Below are 21,839 nucleotides of genomic sequence, written 5' to 3' on the forward strand. Positions count from 1 at the left end.
ATGTAGCAAGAGGTATTGATGTAAGATGTAACACCTCATCTTGAGTAAATCAAGAATTTGTGTCTTTTGAATTAGTCTAAGTCAAAAATAAAATAATTGTGAAGGTAAAAATGAAATAAGGGTGGTATGTGTGGGTCAATATATTCAAAGTTATTATCCACGCAAGTATTAAAGACATGTAGCAGTATTGATGTTAGATGAAACAAATCGAATGCAGACAAATTTGCGCCTTATGAAATTGTGTTAACGAAATTACCAAATTATGATAATGTCTGTACATGTACCATAACAACGCATACACAAATAAACTCACTGAATAGTTCTTTGCTCTTGATTCAATTGTAAACATAATGTTTCCAGGTCCATATAATTCTTTAAATTAGTTGTTAATGCAATATTTCGAAATCCATGTAATTCTCCAAGTAACCAACAATGCTTCCAAGACATGACAAAATCAGTCGGAATCCACCCAGACAGGACCCCACCCCAAAAAACTGGGGTCATGAAGATAAACCTCTTGCGTCTCTCCTATAGGTTAAATCCTTATTGTTCTTGTGTCCGAAGAAGCATTGCTTATATACATGTATTGTTATATAAACATGTCAACTTGATGGATCAGACTTCCTCGTTGAACTTGCATAAACTGACGTATTTACCATCTGGCAAGTGCACATACACGACAACAAACATCCATTTATCATGTAATCTGGTCACGATCTATTATTAAAGCGGACTGAAGCCAGTTGGAAGCGTGCATCTACTGTAAACTAATTAGTCTCCAGCCACACTGACGTAGCCACAGGGCAGGCATTATTGCGAACACAATTATGATAATGTCAAAGCAAAAATAAGGTCGGGTGATGTGATGTCTGTACATTAAGAGTGCTGGAATATTACATCAATGCATGTTTGAGAGCTTTTTAGCAAGTGCTTAAATGTTAACAAGATTGCCTGAAAGGCCCAAAGTCGCTCACATGAGATTCAAAGGAACTGACCTGTTCTGTGCAGCCCAAGATGTCATTAGAACAAAATGTTCTTTCCAACTTTCATGATTAGTGAACACCCTCGCAGCCACATTTATCAACAGACCAGAACTATTTTCATACACATCATTAAAACAAATATTCTGAAAAAGTTTCATGAAGATTCATAAGTCCATATAAGGAAAAATGACCCCCCCCCCCCGCCCCCATTGTGGCCATGTTTTTCACTGCTATATAAGGAAAATGCCATGCCCCCTTGGCCATGTTTTTCCACCAGCCGGAACCATTTTCAAACTTATCCAAGATATCATTGGGACAAATCGTCTGACTAAGTTTCACGATGATCTGACAATAGAATGTTAACAAGATTTTACAATAGCCATATATAGCCATATAAGGAAAAATGCCTTGCCCCTTGGAAGCCATGTTTTTAAAGCAAATGTAACCATTTTCAAAATCATCCAACATATCTTTGAGACCAATCTTCTTACCAAATTTCATGACGATTGGACAATAACAGACCTGTTTACCATACCGATTGCTTCTCAGTAGTATGGAGGGCATCTCTCAGTAGGGCTGTTGTCAGTAGTTTTAACCTTTTCAATCATTTTGAGCATTAAAACACCATGACTGGGTCACATATAAGTTTAACAGTACATAAAGCATTAGATGAATTTACTTGCTAATAATTTAATCTGTTAAGTGATTTTTTTTTTTTGCTTTTATTTGTTACAGCCTGTGTCATTTGGATTGGGAAAATTAGCGTGATAAACCATGAAATTGGATAAAATAGCGCGATAAACCATGAAATTGGGAAACAATAAGCATTATAAATATGATTATAAGTAACAGAATTAAAATTGTTTTTAAGTGCATGTTTGACAGCAGTTTTATATTATAAAGTGCTGCTTTAACGTCTTCTTACAATGAAGACAACTTTGTGAGTAGACTGAACACCAATTTTCCAACACTCGTTTCCGTGACGCACATTCACTGTGCAGATTTCTGATAAATATTTGTTGTTGTTTTGTTTTTTATCTCAAACGTAGTATTTTGCGTTAATTGACACACGCATTACATTATTCCCTAATGACCATATGATATCCGTTGTTTATTTGAATGGTATTTATTATTTCCGCCGTTAATCGCAATTTCTCGTCTGCATGCCCCCATATTGGATGTGTGTAAAAACAGGCGTGCTCAATCCCGATACATCGACTATCGTCGGTATTCTCCGCAATAGAGAGAGATGTGTCTACTGGATAGCAACGTAAAATTGTATATATTCGGCTAAATTTGCGAACCGATACGTAAGTCAGTTGTCGTTCGGTGACGACTCGACAAGCTCGATCAGCACTCGTTCCCCGAGAGGCTTGAATTTTAACGTTTCTTACTACTCAAGCGCCAAAATGATTGTGATTGATATAATACCCGCAAAGACCGAAAATAAGCAAAAGTACGATTAAAAACTGAAATTTGACCATTTTGATCAATGGATCCGCAATTTTTCAGTACAAATCCGTAGTGCGTTGTTTAGCCAAATAATCCCTTGTAACTACGGCACATCCGTAGAAGTAAACTGGTCTGAATAAATGGTGCCTCTAGAGTGTTTACAAGGTTTTACTATAGTCATATATAGCCACATAAGGAAACATACCCCGCCCCCTGGAGGCCATGTTTTTAAAGCAACCAAAACCATTTTCATCCTCATCCAAAATATCATCAAGACAAATCTTCTGACCAAGTTTCATGAAGATCGGAAAATAAATGTGGCCTCTAGAGTATTAACAAGGTTTTACTAAATATAAAGAAGTGAAACTCCAGCTGCTGGAGCAGTATTGAATTCTTATTATAAACCATTAGTTGGTCCTTTATTTAAGACAAGTGACAGATTGCCAAAACAGTACAAAACAGCACAAAACAGCACAATAAAAAACAACATAAACACATACAAGAATAAAGCTGGGGTCACCGCCTTGGAACGGTCAATGCAAAGCATTGGGGGTTTAAACCGGTTTTAGAGCGCTCGACCTCACACTTGGCCCAGCAATATTCATGATACATTTAAGTGTAAATTAAAAATTAACCTCATAGTATTGTAACTCAAATTAAACAACCATATAAGGAAAAATGCCCTGCCCCATGGCGGCCATGTTTTGCAACAAACCAGCATCATTTTTTAACTCGTCCAAGATATCATAGGGATGAATCTCCTGACCAAGTTTCATGAAGATCGGACTATAAATGTGGCCTCTAGAGTGTTAACAAGATTTTACAATAGTCATATATAGCAATATAAGGAAAAGTCCCTGCCCCTTGACAGACATGTTTTTCAAGAAAATGTAACCATTTTCAAACTCATCCAACATATCATTGAGACCAATCTTCTGACCAAATTTAATGAAGATTGGACAATAAATGTGGCCTCTAGTCTAGAGTGTTAACAAGGTTTTACTCAAGCCATATATAGCCATATAAGGAAAAATGCCCCGCCCCTGGTGGCCGTGTTTTTAAAGCAACCAAAACCATTTTCTGACCAAGTTTCATGAAGATCAGAAAATAAATGTAGCCTCTAGAGTGTAAATAAGGTTTTACTAAAGCCGTATAAGGAAAAATGCCCCGAACCCTGGTGGCCATGTTTTTAAAGCAACCAACACCATTTTCGAACTGGTCCAAGCTATTATTGGGACAAATCTGCTGACCAAGTTTCATGAAGATCGGACAATAAATGTGGTCTCTAGTGTTAACAAGGTTTTCCTATAGACATGTATTGCCATATAAGGAAAAATCGCCCCTTGGCAGCCATGTTTTTCAAGCAAACGTGACCATTTTTAAAATTCATCCAAGATATCATTGAGACCAATCTTCTGACCAAATTTCGTGAAGATTGGACAATAAAATGTGGCATCTAGAGTGTTAACAAGGCTAATGTTGACGCAACATGACGCACGACGGACCAAAGGCGATCACAAAAGCTCACCATGAGTACAAAAAAAAAATTGTTTTCCTTGTTTATTAAATACTGGAACAAGAGCTGTCTCCATCAGAAGACATATGCCCCCCAAAAACGCTTTTTCAAAACCTAAACGCAGATTTTTAAACCTAAACGCGGACCCTAAGTTCAAGTTAAAGGGGTCAAAATGTGTGTGCGTATGGAAAGGCCTTGTCCATATAAACATGCATACCAAATATGAAGGTTACATCTAAAGCGCCATAGAAGTTATGAGCATTTTTTCGAAACCTTAATGCAAAAGTGCGATGGACAGACAGACGGACGGACAGTGCGACTGCTATATGCCACCCTACTGGGGAGCATAAAAAATAGTCAGTTTTGATATAGGACAATAACAATCTAACATGCACAACTTCATAACATAAGGACAAAAACTCAATTTTTCGATGATTCAAGGGCCGAGTCCTAGCCAATTGGGCTGATTATTAAACTTGACCTAGATCTTATGACCTTACACATTTTAATGAAGTGTGGCGGAGATCCTATGAAATTTGCTTGAGTTATTGAGCGGAAACAAGAAAAAAAGCAATTGTTCGAGGATTCAAAGGCCGTTACTCATGAGTGTCTGGGTCAATTTGGCCTATTATCGAATTTGACCTAGATGTTATTGCCTTACACATTTTCATGTAGTGTGGCAAAGATCCTATGACATTTGCTAGAGTTATTGAGCGGAAACCAAATAAAACCCAATTTTACGATGATTCAAGGGCTGTAACTCAGCAGTGTCTGGGTGAATTTAGCCAATTATCGAAGTTGACCTAGATGTTTATGCCTTACACATTTTGAAGACAATTGCTCCAGTTATCGAGCGGAAACAAGAAAAAAAAAATTACAATGATTCAAGGGCCGTAACTCAAGAGTGTCTGGGTCAATTTGGCTGATTATTGAACTTGACCTAGATGTTAAAGAAACCTATGTTCTGGGGGCATAAAAAAGGCACTTTCGCAATTGGGAAAAAAACTACAAATATCCCAATTGCTGTCCCAAAATTCCCAATTGAAGGTTCCCCACCCACCATTTTTTTAATGCAACATTAAGTTAGTTCCCCTATGGCTGGAACCTAAGTTAATATAATATTTACAACTTGACAACACCTGGTTATCAAGTGTAAATTAATTGGGAGCAAAACATAACAAGAGGGCCAAGATGACCCTAGTTCGTTTGAGAGGAGTCGGTTCATTCAATCTTTACCAAATGTCAAACTTGACCTAGATATTGTCAAGACCTGGTCAAGGTTCATCATTATTTCATCTGCGAGTCATTATCAATGTTCCTATGAAGTTTCATGACCCTAGGCTTAAGCATTCTTGAGTTATCATCCGGAAGCCATTTTTTAAGTTGAGTCACCGTGACCTTGACAGCCATTGTGTGAATACGTTTTTAGGCACTATGACCTTGACCTTTGACCTAGTGACCTGATAATCAATAGGGGACATCTGCCAGTCATGATCAATATACCTATGAAGTTTCATGAACCTAGGCATAAGCATTCTTGAGTTATCATCCAGATACCATTTTACTATTTCAGGTCACCATGACCTTGACGTTTGACCTAGTGACCTGAAAATCAATAGGGGTCATCTGCGAGTCATGATCATTGTACCTATGAAGTTTCATGATCCTAGGCATAAGCGTTCTTGAGTTATCATCCAGACACCATTTTACTATTTCAGGTCACCATGACCTTGACCTTTGACCTAGTAACCTTAAAATCAATAGGGGTCGTCTTCGAGTCAATATCAATGTACCTATGAAGTTTCATGATCCTAGGCATAAGCGTTCTTGAGTTATCATTTGGAAACCATTTTACTTTTTCGGGTCACTGTGACCTTGACCTTTGACCAAGTGACCTGAAAATCAATAGGGGTCATCTGCGAGTTATGATCAATGTACCTTTGAAGTTTCATGATCCTAGGCCTAAGCGTTTTTGAGTAATCATCCGGAAACCATTTTACTTTTTCGGGTCATCGTGAACTTGACCTTTGACTTAGTGACCTGAAAATCAATAGGGGTTATTTGAGAGTCATGATTAATGTATCTATGAAGTTTCATGATCCTAGGTATAAGCATTCTTGAGTTATCATCCGGAAACCATTTTACTGCTTTGGGTCACCGTGACCTTGACCTTTGACCTAGTGACCTGAAAATTGATAGGGGTCATCTGCGAGTCATGATCAATGTATCTATGAAGTTTCATGATCCTAAGCATAAGCGTTCTTGAGTTATCATCCGGAAACCATTTTACTATTTTGCGTCATAGTGACCTTGACCTTAAACCTAGTGACCTGAAAATCAGTACGGGTCATCTGCGAGTCATGATCAATGTACCTATGAAGTTTCATCATCCTTGGCATAAGCGCTCTTGAGTTATCATCCGGAAACCATCTGGTGGACGGACAGACTGACATGAGCAAAACAATATACCCCCTCTTCTTCGAAAGGGGGGGGGGCATAATGAGAAAACTTCCCCCCACCCAGCAGCCATGTTATTCAATTGACTGGAACCATTTTTGAACTCGACTCTCGTATCAAGTAAACAAATGTTCTGAGCAAATTACATGACAATTGGGCCAAAAATGTGACTTCTACTGTGTTCACATGTTTTCACAATATACATACAAAGAAAAATGCCCTGCCCACTGGCGCGCATGTTTTTTCACCGATCCCAACCATTTTCCAACTTGTCCGAGGTATCAATAAAACAAATGTTTTGACCAACTTTCATGATGATTGGGCAAAAATTGTGACTTCTAGAGTGTTTACAAGGATTCTTTATAGCCAAATAGGGAAAACTGCCACTATATACATATACAGAAAAATGCCCTGCCCACTGGCGGCCATGTTTTTTCATCGATCTCGACCATTTTCGAACTCGTCCGAGACATCAATTGAACCAATGTTTTGACGAACTTTCATGATGATTGGGCGAAAATTGTGACTTCTAGAGTGTTAACAAGGTTTTTCTACAGCCAAATAAGGAAAACTGCCACGCCCACTGGCGGCAATGATTTTCAACGGATCGGAACCACTTTTGAACTCAACCAAGATATCATTAAGACAAACATTTTGACAAAGTTACATGAAGATTGGGCATGAAATGTGACTTCTACAGTGTTTACAAGGTTTTTCTTTAGTTTGACCTAGTGACCTAGTTTTTGACCTAGTTTCGAACTTGGCCGAGATTTTATTGGGACAAAGCTTCTGACCAAGTTTCATAAAGATGGGACAAGAAATGTGGCCTCTAGAGTGTTTACGAGCAAATGTTAACGGACGGACGGACATACGACGGACAAAGACCGTCACAAAAGCTCACCTGAGCAATCATATGAGCTAATAAAAATTTATCCCAATGTCAGTTGTTTTTTTTGCTAATTATTTTCCAATTAGGCTGATACAGGTACTTTTCCCAATTTGGAAAAAAAAAACACTGGTTATAAGTTAATGTGCCTTATAATTAAGGTAAACCATGGGGTCTTTGTCCGTCTTCTGCCTGTCCGTTCGTCGCCCACATTTGGTTTGTAAACACTCTAGAGGCCACATTTATTGTTCGATCTTCATGAAAATTGGTCAGAAGCTTTGTCCTTATGAAATCTCGGTCGAGTTCGAAACTGGGTTGTGTCGTGTCAAAAACTAGGTCACTAGGTCAAAAAAAGAAAAAACTTGTAAACACTGTAGAAGTCACATTTCATGCCCAATATTCATGCCACTATGTCTTAATGATATGTTGGTTGAGTTCAAAAGTGATTCCTGTCCGTTGAAAAACAAGAAACCTTGTAAACACTCTAGAAGTCACAATTTTTGCCCAATCATCATGAAAGTTGGGAAAAACATTGGTTTTATTGAAATTTCGGACGAGTTAAAAAATGGTGCAGACCGGTGAAAAAACATGGCCGCCAGTGGGCGGGGCATTTTTCTCTATATGTATATAGTGAAAACATGTGGACACTCTAGAAGTCACAATTTTAGCCCAAGTTTCATGAAATTTGGTCATAATATTTGTTTCCTTGATATGAGAGTTGTGTTCAAAAATGGTTCTGGTCAGTTGAATAACATTGCTGCCGGCGTGGGGGGGGGAGTTCTTATATTTATATAGTAAAAAAGCTTGTGAACACTCTAGAAGTCACATTTTTTCACAATCATCATAAAACTTGATGAAAAGATTGGTTTTATATATATCTCAGATGAGTTTGCAAATGTTCCCCATCGGTCAAAAACATGGCTGCCAGGGGGTTGGGGCAGTTTTCCTTATGTGACTTGAGAGAAACCTTGTGATCGAACACTATATAAGTCACATTGTTTGCCTAGTCTTTGTGAAACTTAGTCAATACATTGGTTTTATTGATTTCTTGGACAAGTTGGAAAATGGCTCAGATTGGTGAAACATACTTTTTAGCTCACCTGATTGCTCAGGTAAGGTTTTAGGATTGGTCTTTGTCAGCCGTCCGCCCGTCCACATTTGGTTTGTAAACATTCTAGCATTTACATTCCTCAAGCATTCTTTATAAAAGTTGCTGAAAGATCTCAGTCAAGTTTGATAATGAGCAAAATCACATAATTAATGCCATAATTATTGCCCTTTGATTGTCCAACTTTTCATTATATTATACAAAATCATTTTATGGAATGTATGGTAGTGATTTATTTATACTTTGAATAAAATGTGTTGCATTTTTATAAGTTATTTTCTCCTCTTATAAAGTCTAAGTTTTTTCCAGGGTCAGCTGAAAATGTTAGAGTCTTTTCCATGCTTAAAAAATTCTATGTTCCACTTTCCATGCTATCTGGAAATATTTTCCATGGTTATCCAGCCTAAATCCAGCGTTTTCCATCTTTTCCATGCTTTTCCATCCAAGGCTGAAAAATGCTTGGAAAAAAAGTCCACGTTTCATGGACATTTCTAGAACAAAACCCTGGAAAACCCTGGAAACTGTTTCAAATTCCAGGGATTTCCATGGAATTCCATGTTATACCATGGATGTCCAGCCTAAGTTCCATGATTACCCTGGACAATGTACACCCGGGAACTTGTGTTTACTCATACAATTTTGAAAACGATTCATACAGAATACCCCAAATGTCTTTGTTTTAGCGATCAACATCCTTAAAGCTCTATTAGCAGGGTCTGCAACAGTAATTGCAAAAATAGAATTATCTGAGTGCTCAGTTAACACAAGACCAAGATATTTATATTGTGATACATAGTGAAGTTGAGTGTCACCAATTTAAACACAAAGTTTGAACATTCTACAGATGGATTACAAGTGTTTTGAATTTGCAGGATTTACGTTCACGCTGTTTGAAGAGCACCATGTATTAAGAATATTTAACATATTTTGTAAGTTATGCTCATTCTTGGCAATAAGTACTATATCATCAACATAAAGGTCAGAATTGGTACATTTTCGCCATTAAGGTCAACTCCTTTACCAGCAGCCTTCAGTTTCAAAGCAAAATCATTTACCGTAAAAACGCGAATATAATACCCAATTGTGTATAATACGCACCCCTGAGTTTGATCGAAATGTATCAGTAAAAATTGAAAATCTGAGTTAAATACGAACTAAAAAATTAGTGTCCGAAATCGGCCATTAAAAAAAATGTGTCAATATATTTTTGTGTTGTGAAAATAGACAATCAATTTTGCGTTGTCAACCATCTGTTTCGCCGTTGTCATGACAGTTGCATAATAAATATGTCTGTCTATTGTTAATATTACCGTTGATTGTTACCAATAACACACGGGCCACCTGACACCCGGGTCAAGCAGTCATAATTGCAAAAGAAAGAAACATAGACGCTGTTTTTTATAATATTTAATTCCATTTGACAATATTCAGAATGATAATAATTATAATAATACAATAATAAGTAGACAAATACTTCCATTTTTATAGTAGACTAGATTAATTACTTTTCCATTACAAACTGAATACTTTAAATAAACTTGAAATACGATTAAACCGCTCGTGTTTTTCTTGTATCCCTTTAATTAAAATATGCCGCTGTCGTTAAGGATAGTTTGGGAGTAAAGTACAAATTAATTTATTATCACCTTTCAATTTAATTCGGCATAAAGGTGTAATATTATCGCAATATAACTAATTATTTAATTATCTCTCTTTAATTCAGATCGATAAATATTCGGTAGAAAGATAAAAATTGGTCATCATAGAAATATTTATTTACAGGTATTTTCACGTTTTTTTTCATTTGCTTATCTTTTAATACAACTAGCTACCAGCTGCTATTTTGTAGGCAGACGGCAATATTAACTATGTATTCTAAGTATACAGTGTCTGTGCATGAATGACCCAATATCATCCGATAGCTCCGCCCATTTCTTTCGACAACGTCATGTCATGTGTAAGCGAGCTCAATGTTGAATGGCCAGAAACCATGTGCACTTCAATAACAATAAGGACAAGCGCTGTCTAATCGAGTACAGAGCGGGTTTCGTTTACTGTTCGAATCGCGAACACTTTCATTGAAACAAAGAGACCAATATATGTGGATGGGAACAAGACTGACGTCGTTAATGAGGAACAAGAGGGCCATGATGGCCCTGAATCGCTCACCTGACTCATTAAGATCAGATGAAAACTATGACCTCTATTGTCTACACAATGTTTTTCTATGATTTGACCTAGTGACCTAGTTCCTGACTCTAGATGACCCAAATACAATCCCAATCCAGATTTCATCAAGATAAACATTCTGACCACAGTTCATAAATATTGGATGAAAACTGTGACCTCTATTGTCAACACAAGGTTTTTCTATTTATTTGACCTAGATTTTTACCCCAGATGACCCAAATACAATTCCATCAGATTTCTTCAAGAATTCTGACCAAATTTCATAAAGGTTGGATGAAAACTGTGATCTCTAATGTCTACACAAGGTTTTTCTATTATTTGACCTAGTGACCTAGTTTTTGACCCCAGATGACCCAAATAAAATCCCAACCCAGATTTCATCAAGTTAAACATTCTGACCAAATTTCATAAAGATTGGATGAAAACTGTGACCTCTATTGTCTACAGAAGGTTGTTCTATTATTTGACCTAGTGACCTAGTTTTTGACCCCAGATGACCCAAATACAATCCCAAACCGGATTTCATCAAGATAAACATTTTGACCAAATTTCATCAAGATTGGATGCAAACTGTGACCTCTACTGTCTACACAAACAAATTGTTGACGGACGGACGCACGGACAAACGCAGGCACGCACAACGGACGCCGGACATCACACAATCACATAAGCTCACCGTGTCACTTCATGACAGGTGACCTAAAAATATGTGTCGGAGATAAACACGAACAGTTGTGGTTAAAATCCCATAGAAACAAGGGCTGTTTGTAAAACATGCATGCCCCCCTATATGGGCTATAAGTTGTAGTAGCAGCCATTGTGTGAATACGTTTTTTGTCACTGTGAATGGTGGTGGTGGTGGTGGTGGTGGTGGTGGTGTAGTAGTAGTAGTAGTAGTAGTAGTGGTAGTAGTAGTAGTAGTATTAGTAGTAGTAGTAGTAGTAGTAGTAATAGTAGTTGTAGTAGTAGTAGTAGTAGTAGTAGTAGTAGTAGTAGTAGTAGTAGTAGTAGTAGTAGTAATAGAAGTAGTAGTAGTAGTAGAAGTAGTAGTAGTAGTAGTGGTAGTAGTAGAAGTAGTAGTAGTAGTAGTAGTAGTAGTAGTAGTAGTAGTAGTAGTAGTGGTAGTAGTAGTAGTAGTAGTAGTAGTAGTGGTAAAAGTAGAAGTAGTAGTGGCAGTAGTAGTAGTAGAAGTAGTAATAGTAGACGTGGTTGTGGTGGTGGTGGTGGTGGTGGTGGTGGTGGTGGTAGAAGTAGTACTAGTAGTAGTAGTACTAGTAGTAGTAGTAGTAGTAGAAGTAGTAGTAGTAGTAGAAGTAGTAGTAGTAGTAGTAGTAGTAGTAGTAGTAGTAGTAGTAGTAGTAGTAGTAGTAGTAGTAGTAGTAGTAACAGTAGCAGTAGCAGAAGCAGTAGCAGCATTACAAGACCAATACTTAAGAATGATCAAATGGGAAAAGGTAACCTAGCACTGGCAGTAAATATGGGGCTCATATACAGGTCAGATTTGGAATCTCTGCTGTAAAATGAGATTTTGAATGAATTAAAGGGAGGCAAATCTGTAATAAAAAGAACATGCATAAATTGTAGTTGTTTCCCTTGTTTGAACCATGCTAAATCCTTAAAAGTTTGGAAAGAATTGGATGAAAAATTTGGACTTCATTGCATAAACACCATTTTCTCAATTCAAGGGGAGGTAATTCTGTACTTCATGGACCAATAATGCTCATTTTTTGTAGGGTTCGTGTCCTCATTGATATAAAGACACTGTGCAAATTTGGAAAGGATCTGACAAAAAATGTGGAAGATTTTTGAAAGTTTTCACAAAATAGGCAAAAACGAATAAACATGCAAAGTTCAACGAGCTCCTGCGGCCATGTTTTTTCGCGAATCAAATTTCTTTGAACAACTTTTTCAGGGGAGCCTTCAAAGGTCATCCCTGTGAAATTTTTTGAAAATCTGATGAGCGGTTTCTGACAAGAAGATTTTTTAAGGTTTTTACCATATTTGGTCATGGCGGCCATCTTGGTTATGTGATCAAATTTTTTTAAACAATTCTTTTGTCCCATGACCTAGGGATGCTCCACATGAAATTTAGTTGAAATTGGCTCAATGGTTTAGTAGAAGAAGATGTTTACAAATTGTTTACAGACGGACGGACGGACGCCGGACGCTGAGTGATCACAATAGCTCACCTTGATTCATAACATGTTGTACACTACGGCACCTTGTGACCGCAGTATTTTCTGGATAAACATCCTGCTTTCAAAAGGTTAGTTGTTCTTATTTTTTTTTTGTCCTTCAGTCAAATAATTGGAAATTTGTCTGCAAATAATGTATTTAATATACATTGAAGCACGTCTAATGTTCATTGCCACTGTTAAAATTGGGTTGGCTTTACAATTTGTGATTGTACACCATAGTTGGAATTTTCACCCAGAAGTTCTCAAAAATGTTCTTTGGTCTGTGATTCAAAAACAGGAACTTAAAACTTGCTAATTTGATGAAACGCCTATTTATATAAATATATTCAATGGGGTTGTACAAAACATATATATGTACAAAAGATTGATCAAAAATAAGAGTGATTGATACTGTTATGCACAATTAATTAAAGGAATAATAATCTAAAATTGTGTGATATAAATAAAAATGCTTTAAGAAATTTAAGCAATACAACAATAACGACTACAACATTAAAACACAGTGAAATTAAAATATTACATTATAAATTGATAAAACTAGGGTTAAGACAATAATTCTAATGATATTATGAGAAAATTTTTGGCAACATAAAGACACAATGACAGTTACGTGAAGTTTTCAAAAGAATAACGAGCCAAAATAGTGACATTTATTCTCAATGTATTTTTAAATCACTGCGGGGAATCACGTGATCAAAAAAGTACATTGTACGCACAAAATGGCAGAAAAAGCTCTCGCTTAATGACGAAAATCAAGGTATTCTCATATTTTATACAGGGGTTCTGAAATAAGCTGTCCGAGTCGTCAATTTCCCCTTCCGGACAAGCAGTTTTTCAGAGCTGGCTTGTCCGGGGACAAGTAAAATTTCAGTGGTAAACATTTTTCGAGAACGAAACTACTCCATTTTCCGAAATTCAAAAACAAAAGTTGATATATAAATAGCTAATGATTAATCTGTGGACTGGCACACGTTTTCAACTGCAAGGTACATGTAGGTGTAATTTTCCAATAATAATTATTTAATTTAGTAAACCAGTCCACGCGTATATAGCAACAGCCAATCACGCATAAGATAACATTTTCAGTAGAGAAACCAGCGCACATGTGTATAGTACCAGCCAATCACGCATAAGATAACATTTTTCGTACATTGCAAATGGCTGCATACATGTTCTATCGACATGCAGTGAACATAAGATGTGGGTTTTTTTAAATAAAACCACTTCAACGTCAAGCCATGACGCGAAACAGACCAATAATAAAATCAGTTCAGCGTCAGAGAAGAAGAGAAAAACGAAGTATGAATATGATAAAGCCTACGATGCCAAGCGGAAACGAAAAATTTTTTAGTCTTGGCTTATTGATTTCCCTTGGCTTGAAAAAGTTGCCGGTGTAAATGTAAACTTTGTAAGGAGTTTCCTTTATTAGCGGATAGAAGTAGTGGTTTATTTAATGGTCAGCCTGTGTGCAGGAGAAACACTTTGACATCTCATCACAAAAGCAGTTGCCACATGCAATGCAAAATAAAATATGATGAGGAACTTCATAAAAAGAAAAATGAAATAAAACTAGGTGAATTTGATGAAGCCTTGAAATGTGAAATTTCTAGTCATGTTGAGATTATTAAATATCCGAGATGGTATCATGTGTGACTTAAGTGTTCTTATTATATGCACATCTTTCTTGTATTTTTTGTTCATGTAAATTTTCTAGTTAATTTTGTTTATAAGTTAAAATAAAAGTTAACAAAAGTGCATGTTTGTATTATTTGCTTAATTAGTAATGATCTTTGCCTTTATCAATCTTAAAAGAACGGACAAGTACTTCTTTGGTACGGACAAGTGAATTTGTAGGTCCAACTTGTCCGTGGACAAGTAGACTCTTAAAATATTTCAGAACCCCTGTTATAATATCAAAATAAATGATAACCATGCGCTCTGCTTAGTCTCCTTAGCTGTACTCTGGTAATTGTCATTTTTCTTAGATTTATGTAGTTTTCTCAAACATTCAGGAACAATAAACAATGAAAATTGTACATCCTCCATACTTTATTTTGACGTGTTTGCTATTCAAAACGACACACAACGAAATAAATACAACATATTTTGCTTGATACCATGCTTAAAATATTTCGTACAAGGTTTTGCACGTTGTTTAGGCTTTTATGGATCTGTAGCGAGAATTTGGAAAATAGTACCGGTACATCATCTGAACGTTTTTTGTCTGAGTACATAGTCGGACTGTTTTGAGTACATCATCTGAACTGCTTCTTTTTTTCGGCGTAAGCTGTATTAAGCCAGCTTTTCACCCTGACTTGACCTTTGTAAGTGTCCAATAATATTCAAATAAAATTTCCCGCGGCTAGGTACGAATGAATACACTTCATTTATTCCATTGGCTGATTTGAGTATAACACCAGAAAATTGCAAACATATCCGCGTCTTTGTAACTCTGTTTTACTGCATGAAACAATTTTATCTCTAATGAAAAGGCTAAATAGATAGAACAGTTTTACAATCAATTTTGGACATAAATACAGTTTGTGCGTTCACCTTTTATTTTCAGAGAATTACCAGCGCAAAAGCGTTTATACTAAAGGCTATATTCTCATATTTAGTACGTATTTGCATTGCATTTCAACCCGCGAGGTTTCGGGTCAATTCGCAGCCAGTGTGTGAAAGTCAGAGTTTATATACAGTTCATCACCGGAGTTCGCAGAAGGGGTTGCCATCTTTTCATTGAAGGAAAAAATTGGAATCTATGCTTTTTTTGTCTGATGGAGTAAATAGTTCGTTTAGTCGCTTTGTCGATATATCAATATTTTAGGCACAGCTGTTGCCTTGGTCGTGTACATTTGGCGTAAACAAGCCGTCGATTAAGCAGCAGAATTGTTACCTAACTTTAATGCATTGCATTCCAATCCGCAAGGTCTCAAGGTCAGTTTGCGGTCAGTTGCAGAAATCTTTATATAAACGCCGTCTCGTAAACTTTGTGCACTTGAAGTCTGTTTTGATCAGAAAGATACTAAATAAAGATATTCGGCGATAGTATTGTGGTATGTCAATCATCGATTTTCAACATTTGCATGATAAGGACCAATTTTGATAAAATTAATTAGAAATATTGATCCATTTAGACCAGTTTATTAAGCATGAGCACAATAATTCACTATACTATAATTATGCAATTAAATAAGATTCGAGTATTGCTGGCTGACCTATATGCACTCGTTTATTTTCATGTTTCTTGTGTTTTTCTATTCTGTAAATATATAGATATCTGAGTAATAATATCACACAAAGCAAAATAAGCCACGAAATCTGGCGCAACACCCCGTAATTGATTTGCTTGTGATGTAGCTAAGAATTGCGCAGAAAAAGGCATCCGCTACTTTTTATCTCATAGAGATAACTTTTGATCGTTCATAAACATCGACCACAATCAACGCCGTATATCTTTTTTAAAGATATTTCTTGTTACTTTTAATGCGACATTCATCATCATTAAATTGTAATAACATCTGTGATCAGCCAATAACTTTATTTATGACGCTAGTATTCTTTTAATTTTACTACAAAAATTAATAGACAAAGAAATCATTAATGCCCATCTGTGAATGTGTGTTTATTCAATGTGTTAAAAATGTATTTGCTGTTATATTGTCAACTGTATGCTATTATATCTTTAAATTTCAGAACTGAGATCAGATTGTACTACACAAGGTCGAAGAAGACTTTATATTATTTGCCAACAGCAAATCGAATCCAAAAATGTTCTACATATCGATGCGCAAATAAAATAAGCCATCAATATGAAGTGGACAAATTACACTGGATTGCTTTTAATTGTTTCATATTGAGAAATAAACAACAGTGAACGGAATGAAACAAGTTTCAGTAAAAGCATTTTTATAACTGCACTACCATGACCATGAATATTTGTGCTAAGGTAAAGCTGACATGGTTTGGACACATCACCATCAGGCAAGAATCTCTGTGCAAGACTGTTCTCCAGGGCACGTTAGAGGAAGGTCGACGCCGAGGCCGTCAGAAGAAAAGCTGGATGGATAATGTAAGAGTGGACACCCCTTTCCATGGATGAATTACTCTAAGTAGCACACACCAGACTTGACTGGAGGATTTCTGTATTGCTGTTCCACTTTTCTCCCCAACAGCCAATCCGGTCAATGGATTGATGAGAAAATTATCACCGTGATATGACTTAAATAAATCTTGAGAATGACTGTGATAAAGAATTTATTTAAACTAACAGTCATATATTTGAATGTGTGAACATGCCAATCTATGTACTGTATATGTGCATAATATTTACCTCTCTGACTATGACATAACCAATACTAAGAACTGGAAATTTAGTTTAGTGCAAATAAAAATTACATTAGTTTCATTAAACATATAACGTTAAGTTTCTTATTTTTAGCTCACCTGAGCACAATGTGCCCATGGTGTGCTTTAAGGATCACCATTTGTCCTTAATGCGTCGTCAACATTTTTCCTTGTTAACACTCTAAAGGTAACATTTATTGCTTGATTGTCATGAAACTTGGTGAGAAAAGTTGTCCAATGATATCTTTGTCGTGTTCGAAACTGGGTCACACCAGTTAAAAACCTAGGTCACTTGATCAAAATAAAGAAAAAGATTGTTAGCACTAGAATTCACATTAATAGTTCAATCTACTCGAAACTTGGTCAAAACGTATGTCTTAATGATATATATCGTTGAAAAAGATGGCCGCCAGGGGGGGCATATTTGCTCACATGGCTATAGTAAAACCTTTATAACACTCTAGATGTCACATTTATACTTCAATCTTCATGAAACTTGGCCCGAACATTTATTGTTATGATACCTCGGCTAAATTAGAAAATTATTACGGTCTGTTGAAAAACATGGCCACTAGGGAGCGGGGCAGTTTACCTTGTATGGCTATAGCAAAACCTTGTTAACACTATCGTTTACAAAAAAATCTTACGGCACTGATGTTGCTTATTGGAACGTGTATCTGACAATGTAGAAAATACCTTAAGCACTAGTTGTAATGCACCACATACTGAAGTGTAAAAATGCATTATTTCAACATTGCGCTAGGCTATCAACAGCAGTATATTCTGATAGGAAGACATTCATGTACGGGTATAATAGATATAAAATAGATAATATATATAAAAGTCCTTAAAATGCTTTAATCCAGTAAATTCCTCTTGAAGCGTCATAACTTGTGTAAAGTGTATTTAATGTTTGTTTTCCTAATGTCTTATATTGGGCACATGTCCGGTAGAAGTTATTTTATCAGTTATTTAGCTATTCGAGTCAATAAAATATTTTACTTTCTGCGTGTGGCCACTTCTAACCCCAGTCTAGATTAAATAACACATACATGTATTCGAGGGCCTCTATATGATGTTTCATATAAAATATAACACTAGGTCATAATGACTTCTTTATTAACATTAAATTTTTGTTTATGACATAACATTAAAATAATTTGTATTTGGCATAAAATAGCACAAAGCATTCTTAAAGCATTAGGAAAGTCTATAACAATTCATAAAATTGGTATTAAAAGGAGGTGGTAGAATCTGAGAAGTAAATAAATTAGTCAATGTATTGACTAAGTTTCACAATGATTAGGCCAAAAATTAGACCAAATTTAATGAAACTTTGGCAAAAATTGTGACTTCTAGAGTGTTCACATGTTTTCACAATAAACATACATGTATAGAGAAAAATGCCCCGCCCACTGGCGGCCATGTTTTTTCACCGATGTGGACCATTTTCAAACTCGTCCGAGATATCAATAAAACCAATGTTTTGACCTACTTTCATGATGATTGGGCAAAAATTGTGACTTCTAGAGTGTTTACAAGGTTTCTTTATAGTAAAATAACGAAAACTGCCCCGCCCACTGGTGGCAATGTTTTACAACGGACGGGAACCACTTTTGAACTCAGTCAACATATCATAAAGACATAGAGACATGAAGATTGGGCATGAAATATGACTTCTACAGTGTTTACAAGTTTTTCTTTTTTGACGTAGTGACCTAGTTTTTGTACCACACGACCCAGTTTCAAACTTGACCGAGATTTCATTAGGACAGAGCTTCTGACCAATTTTCATGAAGATCGGACAATAAATGTGGCCTCTGGAGTGTTTACAAACCAAATGTGGGCGACGGACGGACAGACGATGGACAAAGACCGGTCACAAAAGCTTACCTGAGCAATCAGGTGAGAAAAAAAAACCTGTAGGAGAACTTGATAGTAATGAGACTGGGGTGCTGTGATGGTGCTCCTCATTGACAAGCGGCTGCTTCCTTTATCAAGACTCATTATTACAATTAACAATACGTCTCGTGCTTTGTGCTCTATAGCGTCTTTATTAGTACCTAGGTGGTTGCTAGGATAGAGGAACAAAGATGTTTTGTTTATACAAAACTAGAAAGTTTCACCGGTTTGCGTATTTGCCCAGTACCTGTAATCTTTTATTATTGCCCAGTCCCTGTGATCAGTTATTAATTAAATCAATTTGCTTTGCATTATTGGCAATTTATGTTGTATTAAATGTAATAGGCACAAATGCAGTACTTATTTACACCAATTTACCCACAAAATCACCACTATGCAAGATATTCTGACAACAAAAATATATACATTGATCCGTAAAATAACTTCTCCTCCCATAAGCGGAAAAACACCACTTAATCCAGTTTTGTCCGGATTTTCTGTTACTCAGTTCGGTAAACAGTACAATAATTGCTTAAGTACTGAATCATATATAAGACCGTAGCAATAAAGATACAGCATAATTTATTTGAAATTATTTTTCAATAAATAATATATTCAAAATCATTAATGATATATTTTAGTTAAAATGAAGAACAAAAGTTTTAACTGAAATTAAAGTATTTCAATTGTTTCTACAATAAATAGGTTTTATACAAAATCAAAAACACCCATATGGTAACGTAATGTTTTACATAGGCAGCATAATTTGTGCGCGCTTTTAATCGAGACAAAAGATCAGGGATCATATTTTCCAGCATCATCAATCGGTCTGGATTTAAATGGGAGAAGTGTCCGAAAATTTTTATCCGAAATTATGACAAATTACGTTAAAATATATATCATTGATTTTGCCATTCATGAAGAGGGTATAATAATGTACAAGTTGAACTGCCTTATGCATTTTTTTAAACGAAACATACGAGTTTTCTCAATTGGTTTTATCATTAGCTAGTTCATTGTTGTTTCGGTAACTTTTTTATCTGACTTCATCGTTGTCAATGTTATTAATATGTGTAAGTCTATACCGATGTTTTAAATCATTGTCGACTCGATAATAGCTTACACACGTGCATTGAATCTAACAAATGTCTGCGCGTAGGTTGGTTACTGGCAATAATAAAACCAAATAGTTGAAAAACAATTTGTGTACGTTATAGTTTGTTGTCGAATAAACCACGGCCGATAGTTAAGATGCGTAGGGATTAAATCACGAGTGCGAAGCATGAGTGATTAAAAACCACGCATCTTAACTTCCGGTCGTGGGTTATTCAACAACAAACAATAAAGTGCACAAATTATTTCTATTCGAACACAATTTTTACTAAAGATTTATACAATATATATTATTTTTCTTGTGTTCTATTTTATGTGAAGTTCCGCCCATAAAAATAAATTTCGGCTGTTCTGTCAATAAAAACCGCAACTTTCATTAATTTATTGCCGGATTATTACGCTGGTGGAAAATGTATCGGCATGTTTTGTTGAGTTACAGCGTGTGCTTTTAGTGTATAAGGTCCGCGAACAATTATTGCAGAATATTCGATTTTCTTCTTTGTTTATATGAAACTTTACTGAATGTATCATGCATGAAATGCACAATTTCCACGAGGATAACATCGAGGTTTTAATCTCCGAAGTAACTGTCAACGATTTTATCGTGGACGAGCACACATTACGGACTGATTAGCCAGTGAAATTATCGATTGATATTGACACTGTGTTATTCACGCTTGACTTATACACAACCGCGCGAATCTTCGTTGTTTGGTGTCATACGCTGATACTAGTCGGCTGACGTGCAATAGACTGGTCCTGACCGGTTTAGAAACTGCAGTGAATGGTTTATCACACCTAATCAAGATAAGAATGTAATTAGGGTATGATAGCATGTGCACTGCGTAATCGATTTCATGACATGGGAATTTTAGCAATCAGAATCGGACCGACTCTTTGGAATTTTCAATAGGTCTTTCATGATCCCAATCGGTCTAGGACCGACAAAACCAAAAAAAATATGATCCCTGCAAAAGATGTTTATAAAATACATGTACTTAGTTTATTTGGAGCTTGAATTTGACAACATTGCAATAACATAAAAATTAAAGTATGTTTGAATTACAAATTTGATAATAGTCATTTAAGAAAGCACAAAACATGAACAGTTTATGTAATTAATTAAATAATGTGTTAACAAGCTTTACTTGTCAAAAAAACTGTGTTGACAAAATAAGCATGAAATGCATAATTTCCATGAGGATTATACAAATTGCCATCCTCAGTCTCCTAAATAACTGGCCACAATTATTTCGTGATTACAGCCTTATATATACAGCACTGAATACCCTTGTCAAATAAAAACGCACTTTTTACCAAAACACACATTTAGCGCACTTAAAAGTGCGTTAATTGTGTTTTTTTTGTTAATATGTGCGTTTTCAGTGTTCAAAAGTGCATTTAAGTGCGCTTTTTGTGCGTTTTTTCTATTCAAGTGCGTTATATTAGTGAAAAAGTGCGTTTTTTGTGTGTTTTCTTCATATGTAAGTGCGCTTTTGAGTGTAGATGTGAGCAAAATGTGTGTTTTTTATCTAAGATTGCGTCTTTTATTTAGGAAGTGCGTTTTTTGTGTGTTTTCTTCATCTGTAAGTGCGCTTTTGAGTGTAGATGTGAGCAAAATGTGTGTTTTTTATCTAAGAAGTGCGTCTTTTATTTAGGAAGTGCGTCTTTTATCTAAGAAGTGAGT

General features: G+C 35.9%; 1 protein-coding gene across 7 annotated transcripts in view; it reads right to left on the minus strand.

The window, feature by feature from the left end:
- Positions 1–21,839, minus strand: part of LOC127854475 (uncharacterized) — a 282,308-nt gene that overhangs the window by 163,679 nt on the left and 96,790 nt on the right. The window lies entirely within an intron of this gene.

This window comes from Dreissena polymorpha, chromosome 13 (genome assembly GCF_020536995.1).
Source record: "Dreissena polymorpha isolate Duluth1 chromosome 13, UMN_Dpol_1.0, whole genome shotgun sequence".
NCBI classification, from domain to species: domain Eukaryota; kingdom Metazoa; phylum Mollusca; class Bivalvia; order Myida; family Dreissenidae; genus Dreissena; species Dreissena polymorpha.